Source organism: Berghia stephanieae, chromosome 11 (assembly GCF_034508935.2).
Source record: "Berghia stephanieae isolate SIO BIC M18660-M18661 chromosome 11, UCSD_Bste_1.3, whole genome shotgun sequence".
NCBI lineage: Eukaryota > Metazoa > Mollusca > Gastropoda > Nudibranchia > Aeolidiidae > Berghia > Berghia stephanieae.
Window position 1 is genome coordinate 39566032 of NC_088370.1, and position 14762 is coordinate 39580793.

Sequence of the window (14762 nt, forward strand, 5' to 3'; positions counted from 1 at the left end):
GTCTGTTGGTTTTTTTTTTTTACATTGTTCCTGTGATAGGTGGAATTCGTCTGGGGGGGGGGGGGGGGGGGGGGCAGGGTGATGTTGGCCGCCCGCCCCTTGCGCTTGTGGATTCTTCGTCTTGATGAAGGTGGGAAATCGAATGATGCGTTGTTGGTCACTGTGTTGTTTACTTGTATTGTTGTCATTGTTGGTGGTGGTCTTGGAGGGTGGTGACGAGGGGTAGGCCGATGATCAGTTTTCACCATAATTGGTATTTGCTTGCGTCTTCCACCTCTATGTTTTCTATAAATATGTTGGTGAAAACAGTCACTTTTTAAAAACAGTTCACGGCAAATCTTTGCTTGGTATAAAAATTGAGTTCTGAATAAAAATAGTAAAATTGAATGTAATTGCCTGGTGAAAACTTTTTTCATGTCAATAAAATCCATTTTAAATATTCAGAAATAATGTAAAAATCACGTAAAATCACTAAAAAATCCTATTAGAAACCGACAATAGTTATATAAAATGAAAGAGCACGGTGTTACAAATACAACAATATGAAAAGTCCGGAATAAAATTATGTATAACACCAGTATAAAATTAGAAAATGTTCATATCTTGTGGAACAACAAAACCACAGCCTGTAAGGCGACTACATACAAGTGCCGCGCTGAAGACCGGTCTGGACCGCGGTCCGACGGTCTTTTAGCTGTGAACCGAAGACCGGTCCCAGAGGGGAAGACCGGCGGCGGTCCTCACTTCTTATCACCTTTCAACTAGTGCGGGGCGGTCCTTGCAAGGACCACGGTCCTACGGTCTCGCGCCATAGCCTACTACTTCCCCAGCGATTCGTTGCTTCGGTTGCCTATCTTCCACCAATCACCACCCATCCCACTTAATTAATTGCACCCACCCCCCTTTGCCATACACTAAACGACACAGACGACCATACAGGCAGACGACCACCAACCTCCACTCCGCAAACCGCCCTTTCGTGTGTGAGATGGGGGGAACAGGAGGCGCACGCCTTGGACGATTCCATTATACGGGGTAAATTTCAAAATTTACTACACCATAATGATCGCAATGACAATGATCTATGGTGAAGGCATGACCCCTCTTCTCTAATGGGTTATTGTTTGAAATGTATGTGACTACAAAAGATGTGTGTGTTTGTGTGTGTGTGTGTGTGTGTGTCGAACCTAGCAAGTAGCAAATCCGATTTTTTGTTTTCTTTTGTCCATCTCTTGTCACCACTCCTTTCTATCGCAGTGTTGTCATTTAAAATAATACAATAATATTAAAATTTCGTTTGGTGTTTTTACTAATCAAATAATATGAGTTTCATTAGTTTCTTCCTTCCAAAAAACCCAGTTATAACGTCTGAATTTTAAAAAAGTCCAATAGAATATTTGGGGACCCCGATAGCTCAGTTGATAGAGCACTCTCTTTATACGCAAAGGGCCAGAGATCGATCCCGGGTGCAGTCGATTTTTTTCTGAATCCCTGTCTACTCAGCAATGAATGGGTAGCTGAGTTTGTTAGATCTGGCGAAAAGTCACCATCGACCCCTCTTATCACCTCATCCACCCCCTCTTATTATAACTTCACGTCTCTCTCTTACTCTTCAATGCTCGCTGCCCTCTAATGTGTGTGTGTGGGGGGGGGGGGGGGGTAGGAGTTGCGTGTGTGTATCAACGCCACGAACAACTCGATCAACGCCTTGGGCGATGCCATTATCTCCGTTAATGGGGATAAATTTCAAATTTTATTAAATTATCGAAGTAACAATGAAGTACGGTGAGCAAATAAAGAAGGCATCACCCCTCTTCTCTAATTAGGTTACAATTTGAAATGAGTGTGACTACTCCGTGTGTTTTACTCCTGTAGGCCACGGTTTTCATCGTGTAGCGGTCTTTAACGGTTCAAGAATGAACGATCCCACGCTCTCAAAGGTCAAACCGGTTCGAATTTCCAACAGTCTCTCAGGAATGTTCAATGTCGAAAAGGACCGGTCCTAGGACCGGTCCTTGCGGTCTTCATTTCCCAAGGACCGTAGGACCGTGGTCCTTAAGTTTGCCAAGGACCGCCCCGCACTACTACATACAACATTGGTTGTTCTTAAAAGAATGTAGAGTCATCTTCCTTAAGATTTATATCTATTTTTCCTCGTCCGTTAAAACTTTTGTTATTATCAAAACCGATGAGTTTTCCAAGGAGATCAGAGTTTTAGTATTGTTTGCCCAAGTAAGGTTCTATCTGGTCACTTTTAATAATAATAATGATAAATAATGCTGAAAACTTATATAGCGCTATAACTCCGAGACACCAGACTCTAAGCGCTTAAATTACAAATTACTTAGGCTTAAAACATAATCATTTACACACACAAGCACACACACACACACACACACACACACAACACGACACACAACACAAACCAAACCTATCTTGCTTCTCATACCATCTACTAAAATCGAAACAGATATGTTTTAAGCGAACGTTTAAAAATAGGCAAAGATTCTTTTTCACGAATGCTCTTCGGTAAGGCGTTCCAAATAGAGGGTCCGAAATGAGAAAAGGATCTCATTCCAGCATTTTTCCGAATTCGAGGGACAACTAGTTTTGTGGAATCACTGGCCGAACGTAAGGAGCGGGGTTTCACATCGATCACTGGCCTCGAGCACGGCTGTGCCTCAGAAAAAAAAAATTGTGCGAGTACAAATATTTACAAAGCAGTCCTTAATCTCTCTCTCTCTCTCTCTCTCTCTCTCTCTCTCTCTCTCTCTCTCTCTCTCTCTCTCTCTCTCTCTCTCTCTCTCTTCTTTAATTTAAGCAATACAGAAAATATACGAAAAAAAAACCACACAAAACAAACAAAAAAAAAACAACAAAAAACCCAAAGAAATAGAATGGACAACATAAAATAAAAAAGAATCTTATGGTGGCTTGAAACAACGACATCTAACGCGTTAGAAATCAAACTTATCTAAGTGACCAAGTGTTACTGACTGTCATCGGATAAGTTGGCCTGGGATTTTAAATGTTTTTTTTTTTAATGGAATACTTTAGGAAGTGACGAATGAGTGCGAAGATGTCTTTGTGTGAACTGACGAACAGGCCTGATGTTGGTCAGTGCTGATCAATGGCGGGCGGTGGCACAGACTGAAGAGATGTTGTCTGTGGGCGGTGGCACCTGTTGTTCAATACTGACCAATAGACACCAGGACCTATTGGTCAGTATTGACCCCCAGGCGCTGGCGCCTGTTCGTCAGTACTGACCCACAGGTGCCAGCGCCTGGGGGTCAGTACTGACCAATAGCCCCAGGCAATACATCCACCCAAATGTCATGATATTGAATTTGATGGTGCTGATGATGCTCTCCCTTTCTCTCTCTCTCTTTTCTCTCTCCCTCTCTCTCACTCTCTCTCTCTTTCTCTCTCTGTCCCGCTCTTCTTCTTCTTCTTCTTCTTCTTCTTCTTCTTCTTCTTCTTCTTCTTCTTCTTCTTCTTCTTCTTCTTCTTCTTCTTCTTCTTCTTCTTCTTCTTCTTCTTCTTCTTTATCTCTCATCTTCATCTTAATCAACAACGCCCTTATCATCATTTGACTCTGTTGTGCGCGCGCGCGCGTGTGTGTGTGTGTGTGTGTGTGTGTGTGCGAGCGAGCACACAACAAACAGAGTCAAATGATGATAAGGACGTTATTGATAAAGATGAAGATAATGCGTCGCCAACATTCAAGGGATGTAACTCTTCCCTGACAAATTATTTAATTGTATTTACCGGATTATCTCCTATGACTTTGATCTTGTCTGATAGGCTAGGTTAAGTCCCTCTATTTTGCAACTAAGGAACAAGTTATCTCCCTGTCTTTAGTCTTAAACTCTAATCCACTACAGATACTTAACGTAAGTAACTTTATAAAGGGCAATTTTATGGCGTTTATCTACTCAAAGCATTTCACAATGTTCCAATTTTGTTGTTGAATCTGCTTCTCATCTCCGTTGAAAATGTCCATCTTTGTATTAAATATTTATTTGGTAGCCTACATTCATCATCTAGTCAGCTGATCCTGCGTAGGACGTTGCTTCCCGAACTTTCTTGCGAAACAGATTACGGTTTTCCGTCAGTCTACTTGCTTCAGTTGTTGTCATTCCCAGCCATTCACATATTATATCTTGTTCCCAGCTTCTTGTTGGTCTACCTCTTCCTCTCTTGCCGTCTACCCTTGTCTGCAGAATGTGCTTTTCTAATGATTCGTGGCGAGTCTTATGGCCAAAATAGTTCATTTTCAATTTCTTTACAGTTTAAAGAAGAATTGGTGATTTTATTCCGATCCTTCTCGGGACTTCTTTGTTTGTTTGTTTTTCAGTCCATGAGTATTTTTCTGTAGCATGCCAACTCAAAAGCTGTGATCTTTGTGCTCTCTGCTTTGCTGATAGTGCACGCTTCGCATCCATCTGTTGCAGTTGGGAAAACAACAGTTTTGAGGATTTTGATTTTTGTTTGAATGCACTGCCCTTTCCAGATATTATTTATCTTTTCATGTAATGAATAAGTGAATGAATTCCGGGTCAAAACAGTTTTTGAATGTGTTTGATCCGGTGTTGTGCTTGAATGTTACAGACTTGGTATTTGTTGTCGCCGGCTGATGTCAAACTTATGGTAAACGTTACGGCACGTTGTAACATTATTCCGTCTTGGTAAAAAAAAAGTTTTCCGCTGATTCAAAGTACTTGCTCTGAAAAAAATCAGAGGAAAAAAAATTTGATTTTGAGAACATTTTTTTCGCCTGTTTTTCTCTTTTATTCAGAACTATTCATGAATACTGGTAGGTAGTCGGTAACTTACTAAAGTAGCAATCCAATTAGCCTTCAACTGAAAACACGCAAGAAATCACGGCTCTAACTCATGATCGTGCATTTATGGATGTGTGATATTGTTTGTTTGATTTTAAGGATTTTGCGGCGCTTACTTTAGGTCATATCAGCGCCAGTAAAAAGGAAGAAAATGAGATAGTAAAAACATTCTAGATGTACAACTAAAAAGACCTGAAGAAAAAGTAAGACATGGGAGAAATGGTTCAAATAGGGAACAGATGTAGATTCCAAGAGCACACTATCAGTGTGCTTAGTTTGAGAACACCTGAAAGTTTCACCCAGCACCAACACCAGATCCCACTAAGAGGAAAACACTCAAAAGCAAAAAAAATCATATGTTAAAATGAAAAATAACAGTACATAACAGAGAAATGATTAACAGGTTAAAAAAAATCATCTCCCGAAATTAACATTATACATTCGACTGTTTCCCTCCCACCCAAGGACCCCAGCCTGGGTAAGGACAAAACTAAGTAATCTCATTCCAGGACAAAGACAGAAATCAAGTTGAAAAACAAATACAGGAGGATAGAAGACACAATATGTACCTCCCTGCCCACTATGGGAGGTGGAATACCCCACCCAGAACTTACTAAAATAGACATCCGTGCAGCCAGCAGTTAAAATCTCGCAGGAAATCACGGCTCAAACTCATGATCGTGAATATATGGATGTGTAATGTAAGGATACGATAGACAAAAAAGGTAGGTGTGCAACAACGTTAACTCATTTGCAGATCTGCTAAACCAAATTGTTATTGGCTAATAGACTTCAACAGTCGTGACGTCACTACCCTCGTAATGACTCATAGTAACTTAGTTACTGGTTCTAAACTATCGGAACACTTCTCCAACGAGCATAAAAGGTTATCTAGAGGAGAAAAACATTATAAATCTGATCATGTTTTGACTTTTATACATTCTGATCACATGACATGTGAAAATATTCAAGCCAGCGTAAAGAATAAAAAGTACCGATTTTCTTTGTTTAGAACCAAGTTGTTCGTTGCTGGGCGGACGTGACAGGAGACTATTGAATCCAATTGTTGTAAGAGTAATACTCTCAAACAAAGGCTGGATACTGTACATTTCAACAATGTTTCATCAAGTCCATACTTGTTATCGGTTATCAGACCTTCAAATATGTGCACGTCGGACTGTAATAATACAGACATCTGTTTGGAGTCAATATGGTTTTTTTTAAGTAATCAAAACAAAATAGAAATTGGATTGCATTTTTATCTAATCATTTGTGATGAGTTAATCTCTATTTTTTTTGTATGATCATGAGAATTATTGGAAGTGACAACTTTGATAGAATATGCAGTCATATAATGGTAGATTATCATCATCACCATCATCATCATCATCATCGTCATCATCATCATCATCATCATCATCATCATCATCGTCCTTAATCATGCAATCATTAGAAATATTGATTATGATACAACTGTTCTAATATTTCATCCATATTTTAAATGCGTAATAATAGAGATTTCAAGTAAGTTTCACATTTAGAAAGAAAAAAACAAAACAAAACAAAAGACAATAAAAAAAAGCAAATTAATATTTCTTTGAAAATAATGTTTGTTTGTAAGGTTTGTTTTTGATTGTTTTTAAGGATTTCACGGCGATTGCAACAAAATTAGAGTATATCAGCGCCAGTAAAAGGGAAGAAAATGGGATGGTCAATTAAAGCACCCAAGAAAAAGTAAGACAAAATGGAACTGGGAACAAATATGGATCAGATTTAGATTCCAATAGCATACCATCAATGTACTTAGTTTGAGATCCCTTTAAGTCTCATCTGGACATAAGCAGACGATCCAACAAAGAGGAATAAACTCAGATGTTTACATTATACGTTATAAACGACAAATATAATAATACATAACAGAGAGACGATTTATAAAGAAAAAATATTATCTCCCAAAACAATAACTATGCATTCGACCGTTTCCCTCCCAGCCAAGGACTCCGGCCAGGGCCAGGACAAAATCAAGTAATCTCATTCCAAGACAAAGAGAGAAAGCAATTGGAAAACCGATTTAAGGGGATAGAAGACAGAAAAATATCTCTCTGCCCACTATGGATGTCGGGAACCGAGTTGTTTGTTTTTAAGGGTTTTACGGTGCTTGCGACACATTAAGGTCATATCAGCGCCAGTAAAAAAGGAATAAATGGAAAAGTAAAAGGTTCTAGAATTAGAATTGAAGCACCCAAGAAAAGGTAAGGCAGATGGGAGTTGTTTCATATCGGACACAGACGTAGATTCCAAGAGCACACTATGAAAGTACTTAACTTGAGTTAACCTAAAAATCTCACCCAGACACAACCACATGTCCCCACTAAGAGGAATACACTCAAATGTCTACAAATCATATATAACAAAACATGATATATTGCATAACACAGAGTTGATTTACAAGACAAAAAAGCATCTCCCAAAACTCTAACTTGGGTATCCGGCCAGGGTCCCGACAAGACCAAGTAATCTCATCCCAAGACAAAGATAGAAAGCATGTTGGAAAACAGGTAAATGGGGAAAGAAGACTCAGTAAGTGCCTCCCTGCCCACTATGGGAGGTCAGGAGTGTTAAGTTATGTAGATACTTGAATTGAAGAAACAAACAATGGATGCCCGATTATTTTGTTAATTTCTATATGATTTATTTAACTGAAATTCTGATCGTCTGTCTCTTTGGACAGGTAAAGGGAAGAATAAAAAAGAGAGGGAACAGGAAATAGCAGTATAGCAGCTTATATGATATTAATACTAACAGTAATGCAGTTATAAAACATGTAGAGTTATGATTTCACATTTATTAACTAATATACACATGATGAGAATATATTCAACACCCTCCCATAATCTCAACATCGTGAGAGTGTATAATTCAATAAGAATAAGACATTATTATTTGTACATTATTCAAGCACACGATAAGAGTGGTCATGTTTGTTAAAATATAACTCTAAATACAAAATCACATTTTTGTCAACTAAAGGTAGATATAGGATGATGTGTTTACACCAAGACATTTTTCATGAATCATAATTCGAAGTAGAAAATAAAGGTTTGAATTGTTGGAGTTTGAATTTAGATACTGGCTTCGTGAAAATATCAGCAACGTTTGAATCTGTAGATATGTAGTTGACAGACAATCTGTTCTCAGAGATCTTATTCCTAATAAAATGATATTTGATATCTATGTGTTTTGATCTCTGGTGTTGTATTGGGTTTTGTGCAAGAGCAATAGCACCTTGGTTATCACAGTAAAGATAGAACATATTTTGGTTTAAGTTCACAGCTGGTTAAAGCTACAGTTGGCTGCATTCTCGATTTCCATGAAATCATAGCGCCTGTAGATGAAGTTTGAAGTAATATCCCGTAATGCTTTTTCTATCTTCTAGGGAATTGGTCCAATCAGCGTCACAGAAACCCACAATTGAGAGTGGTTCATTTGATTGCCTAAAAGTCATTTTATCATTTATGGTTCCTTTCACAAATCTCAAATTATGCTTTGCCATAGTTATATAGTAAATATCAGGTTTAGACATGTGTTAGGAAAATTTTGTTACATTAAATGAAATATCTGGTCTAGTGCAGGTCATTAGGTAAATTAAAAATCCAACAATTTGTCTGTATAGTTTTGCATTATTTTCATCAAGCAAAGTTTCATCAAGAACATTGGATCTGACCTCAGATGGGGTATATCTAGGTTTACAATCCTCCATATGAAAGTTTTGTTAGAGTTTTGTTGCATATTTAGTTTGTGACATAGTAATTATATTATTGTCCATATCAACATTAAATTCAATACCAAGGAATAAAGAGATTTGACCCAAGTCTTTCACTTCGAAAATTTCCCTGAATGTCCTTTTGACAGATCCAATATTATTTGGTTTACTGGCAATAAGTAAATCATCAATCCATATTAAAATGAAAGTAATTTTGTTGAAATACAGGCATAGTTCACTTTTTGATCGTTTAAAGGCATTTTCAATAAGATAAGCATGAAAAGTATTGTTCCAGTTCCTATCGGATTGTTTTAGTCCACACAGGGATTTATTAAATTTCAACACTAATTTTCCCCTATCATTTGAGTCTATTTCAAAACCCTCAGGTTGTTTGACGTAAATGTTGCAGTCAATTGGTGCGTTCAAGTAAGCTGATTGAAAATCCATGTGGTGTAAATCAATATTGTTTTGGCAGGCAAATTGAGTAATCATTCTGATCGAGTTCATTCGTACTGTTGGTGAGAAGGTTTCGTGATAATCGATTCCTTCCACTTGCGAATATCCTTTAGCTACATATCGTGCTTTGTAAAGAACATTATTTTCTATATCAGATTTGATTGCGTAAACCCATCTTCCACCCACAACTTTTCTGCCTCTAGGAAGGGGTACAATATTATAGGTTTTATTTTCATCTAGGGCTTTCATTTCATTTTTCATAGCGTTGTCCCATTGTTGGGAAAATGGACTTGACATAGCTTCATGATATGATTTTGGAACATCAAGATTAACATTGTAACAGTAATGTATCATTGCATGGACATTTTCATCAACTTTATCACAATAATAGCCATCCAAGTATTTAGGTCTTTGCCTAGTTCTTGTGCTACGACCATCAAGAGAGGAGGGTGCTGACGCAGGTTGTGAAAATAAAGGGGTATTTGAATTAGAACTTCCCGCACAATTTGGCGAGGTGATTTCTGTCTCAGCATCATCCTCACAAGATGGGGACGTCAATACATTTGGGAAAGCATGTTTAAAGTTATTATTCTTCTGATTAACAAAGGTCATGTCATTTTCATCATTGTTCTTGATATCTGAAGTTGGTACAAGAACTTGTTTCGAATTTGAATCATCATTGGCATTTTGGAAATTTATGCATCTGATTCGTTTTACACTTTCTTTTTCAGGGAAATAAATCAAGTTTGCAGGGCTTTCAGTGTCATAGCCGACAAATATACCCTTTTCTGTCCTTGGTTCAAGCTTTTTGGGATTATCAATTAAAGCAAAACATGTTTGACCAAATGTCTGCATATTGAAAATATTTCTTCAATAGGGTTTTTAGCTAACCTTCTGTTGAAGCACCTGTTTCGGATGTAAGACGATGTCTAAACAGTATAGGTCCAAAGGGATTTTTGGAGATAAGCATTAATCAACAGACATCTTGCCATTTCAAAAAGCGTTCGCCAGTGGGGTACCGTAGTTCTATTCTGGTGCGGGCTGTGGGGAGTTCTTTATTCATGGCGAATAAGATTATCAATCAACACAGTCTTGAAATCATTAGAAATAAATTCACCGCCATTATCAGATCGGACTCTAATAACTTGGCCATAGGGGTCCACATCTGCAAGAAACCTCTTGAATTCCTTAGCAGTGTCTGATTTTTGCTTTAAAAAATAAACTGCTGTTATATTGGAATAGTCATCCACACAGATTAAAGAGAATTTTAATCCATTGAGTGATGCAGGTTCAATTGGACTGGCCAGGTCAAGGTGCACTAGTTCAAGGGGTTTTTCCGCCCTAGTATCACGCTGTCGACTCCTTAGATTGGCCATCTTTCCTAAAACACATATTTCACAATTTATTTTTGGTTTCTGTTGGTTATTTTCATACCTTCAACATGTTTTTCCAAACTTAAAATATCTTGTACATTGCAGTGGCCCAGAGTGTTATGCCATTCAGATAGGGTCTTCCTTTGAATATTTGATTTGCGGGCCGAGTTCACATAATACAGGTTTCTTGATTTTTGCACTTCAAAGGTGTATCCATTTATAATTACAGATTCCGAGTTTTCAGCGAAACTTACTGTTGCCCCATCTTTGGTGGCAGCCGGGACCGAGAATATATCCTGATCAAAAGACGGGAAAAAGAGCACATTCCTCAAATTGGTGTTACGATTTTCTCCAAATTGGTCCCCAAGTTGGATTGTAGCGCTGCCTATCCCTTGAATTATGTTCTTCGGTTTTGATCCATCAGCTAACTGTATAACGTGAGACCGAGGATCAAATGATGCGTCAAAAGAATTAAATTTTTCCTTACTAGTTAGAATGTGTGTGGTTGCACCACTGTCAATTAGGAGAGAATTGACGAAATCGATTTGGTTGAACTTTGCACAAGAGCTAGAAGCAATGTGAAATGTGAAGTGGTGGTCATTTGAATCTTCAGTTGTTAAATACCTTGCTGATTGTGGTTGTTGCTGTGGCCTTTTTAATCGTCTGCAGTATTTTGTGTCGTGTGAGTTACTTTTGCTGACATTGCAATATCTTGAAGTGGTAGGCGATGATGATGTTGATAATTTGAATTCGATTTGGTGTTTAAATTCGACGTTGATGGTTGCGCCTTCTTGTAGCATTGAATTGTGTTGTGTGTTTTGGTTTTACAAATGAACACCATGTTGATGAAGACTTATGTTGACGAGAATCAATTGACATAATGGTAGATACTGAATCGCTGTTGTGAACTTTTTCCTGATCTTCATAATTACGGAGTAATATTTTGAATTCCGTGAATGTCAATTTGTCTTCTTTTTGATTAATCATAGCGGTGAAGGCTTTGAATTCACTGGGCAATGCTTTTATTATCATTGCAATGAGCAGGCTGTCACTAATAATTTATTTCGCATCTCATAATTGAGAAGCGATTGTCTCAGCTCTGATAATGAAGTCTGTAATGGGTTCCGCTCCTAGGTTCAAGCTAGTCAGTTCCGTATATAGCGTTATTATACTGGGTTTTCCTTTCAGTAAGTGATGTTCCCTTAGGATTTTAAGAGCGCTTTTGTCATCGTCTCTGGCGTCTCGCATGTTCAAAGATAACGACCGGTCGTCCAGGTATTGGATTAATTCGGCAAATGCTTCTGCGTTTTTGTCTGCATCGATTTCAGTTCCTTCCTTAAATATGAGGTGGAGCCCTTTGATCCTCATGAGACCTAAAAATTTTATCTCCCATATCTCATGGTTTCTTTCATCACCAGTAAATAGTGGAATTTTGTAGGACGCCATTGTCGATATATTTGTTCACAATTCGAAGTTTATTTATTCACTTTTAGTAGGTTTATTTACCTTTCGTACATGAAATATCCTGGGCCCATAACCTGTTAAGTTATGTAGATACTTGAATTGAAGAAACAAACAATGGATGCCCGATTATTTTGTTAATTTCTATATGATTTATTTAACTGAAATTCTGATCGTCTGTCTCTTTGGACAGGTAAAGGGAAGAATAAAAAAAAGACAGGGAACAGGAAATAGCAGTATAGCAGCTTATAGGATATTAATACTAACAGTAATGCAGTTATAAAACATGTAGAGTTATGATTTCACATTTATTATTAACTAATATACACATGATGAGATTATACTCAACGAGGAGCCCCACCCAGGAAAATAAAATGTGATTGGCATTCGCTGACAAACAGCATTAAGAATACTGACAAGAAATAAAGGACTCGTACATTTATTGATTTAAATAAATCACAGCTTGTTTAACTTTCTCAAAACGTGGACGTTCTATTGCGGAAAGTTCATTATGCACATCTTTAAATCTTACGCACTAAGAATTTTAGGCAATATTGTGGATTTGTTAAACTGATATAAAATGATTTAAAACTTTTCTTTGTTTTCAAAAGGAACGGATCCTTATAGTTTCTTCAAGAAATGAGTTCATTATTTTTGAGATTACACATTGCACCAGATGTTGTCAAGCCATTGTTGTTGGTGTTTGCAAGCTAAAAAATTAATGGCTTCTGATCTATTCAAGTATAAAAGCGGGGCAAAAATAATCATCACAATAGAACGAAGCTTCACTCTCCCAGAAAACCAGGACACCACGGGTAAGTTGCAAGCGATTCGTATTAGAATTTTAACTACTTTTTGAGGTTTTTGGGGTTGGAGTGATGGTACAAGTGTATTGTATACAAGATATAGTTATGAAACAGTGGGTAAGTAAAAGTAGGAGAAAAAGGAAGAAAGAAAATATTGGGGGAAAAAATTACCAAAATTTCAGTCTACCTCAAGGCAGATTTTTTGCGTGTTACGGGTGGTTAGTATAGGCATTCAAAACAACCGAATTGTCCTAAAGTAATAAAGCAGATAAATGTGGCCCATAACATGAAATAGAACAAAGACACAGCAAGTACCTCCCTGCCCACCATGGGAGGTCAGGATCCTCACCCAGTGACTATAGTGTGATATGTGATAAAAATCAATTTCATGATCATATCAATAATATGTTTGAAGTGAAAAAATAGATAATTATTTCCAATAAATATTTTCATAAAAATTAAAATTAAGACAAAGGCATTGAAAATAATTCTATACATTGCTATACTGAGGTGTAATATGGGTGACAGAGCGAGATAAAGCATCCGATGTGATGTGGTCGCGTCCTGGTGTATGTTCTATCTGGAGTGGATTATCCTTTGGTTTCAGGAACCACTTGAACAATCGTTGGTTCGTGTGTTTGTGTCGAGTTAGATTCACCGACGGATTGTGATCAGTCAAAATAATGACCTGCTTTCCAGGCTTCAATAGACGTCATAGACAGAGCATGACTCCACTAAGGCCAGATATTCTTTTTCAATTGTAGAGTAATTAAGCTGAACCTTAGTGAAATTCCGTGAGAAGCAACTCACATGCACGGGTATCCCCTCGTGTTCTTGTAAAAGAACAGCCCCATAGCATAATCAGACGCACCTACAGTTAAAGAGAAAGATTTATTAAAATCAGGACTACAAAGAACTGGTGAGGAACTCAGCATGGCTTTGAGATCGAGAAAGGCTGATTCGCAATCTTCCGACCAGGCAAATCGAACTCCTCGCTTGAGCAAGTCGGTAAGCGGCTTCGCCAAATCAGAATAATACGGACAAAACCTCATATAAAACCCAGCCATGCCCAAGATCTCATCAATTCTTTCTTAAAGAATTCAAAATTACTTGAACTTTAATGTCCATGGGAGCCACCACACCACTGCCGATATCGAATCTGAGGTAAGACAATGCTCCTTTCCAAGGGACACTTTTTCGACGTTTAAACAAATGAAAACAAAATGAATTTCAAAAAAATTCAAATTAAAAATTCACGTTCTGACACTCCACATGCTATGCCATTCCACGTGCGTGAATACACATTTTGCTCAAAAAATTTAGAAGGTCAATATTATCACTGAACCGTCTTACATTTAAATATGATAGCAACAATAATAATAATAATAATAATAATAATAATAATAATAATAATAATAATAATAATAATAATAATAATAATAATAATAATAATATAATAATAATAATAATAATAATAATAATAATAATAATAATAATATATGGTTATTACATAGGGCCTTACCCCGTATATCAACAAGCTCAGAGCGCTTAACAGTAACGTGGCTACTTTCACTCAAAGATACAACCACTCAAACATGCTATATGAAACAAAGCAATGTAATTCTTCAGTGCTACAAATTAAAAAGAGACGTTTTAAGATGTTTTTTTTTAAAAAAAAAAGAAATCTGCATCTACTGTCTATGATATATCTTGGATGGGAGTTCCAGATAAGGGGTGTCAAATATTCAAATACATGCACGCCAATTTTTCGAGTCATCTTTGGCTTCACAAATATGTGGTTATCAAGTTTTGATCTCATATTTCTGGATGGGACGTAGAATTTGGGCGTCATTAATGTATCCAGGACAATCAGAGTGCAGTGACTTAAAAAAATAGTACAGATCTTATATTCCATACTTTCTCAACGGGAAGCCAGTGGAAATCTCTTAGCAAACCCGATAAAGTTTGATTTCGTCTCTTTCTATAAATAAGCCTTACTTATAATATGTTGTATTATCTTCATACCCTATAGGTTCATCTCATCCCCTGCTGTAATCAT

At 37.3% G+C, this 14762-nt stretch overlaps 1 long non-coding RNA gene across 1 annotated transcript in view; it reads left to right on the forward strand.

The window, feature by feature from the left end:
- Positions 1-12523: 12523 nt before the first annotated feature.
- Positions 12524-14762, forward strand: part of LOC144957262 (uncharacterized) — a 2537-nt gene continuing 298 nt past the window's right edge. Inside the window, exons 1-2 of the long non-coding RNA XR_013642109.1 lie at positions 12524-12712; positions 14736-14762. The exon at positions 14736-14762 is cut by the window's right edge and continues 298 nt beyond it. This is a non-coding gene — a long non-coding RNA (uncharacterized LOC144957262). The remainder of the gene's footprint in view (positions 12713-14735) is intronic.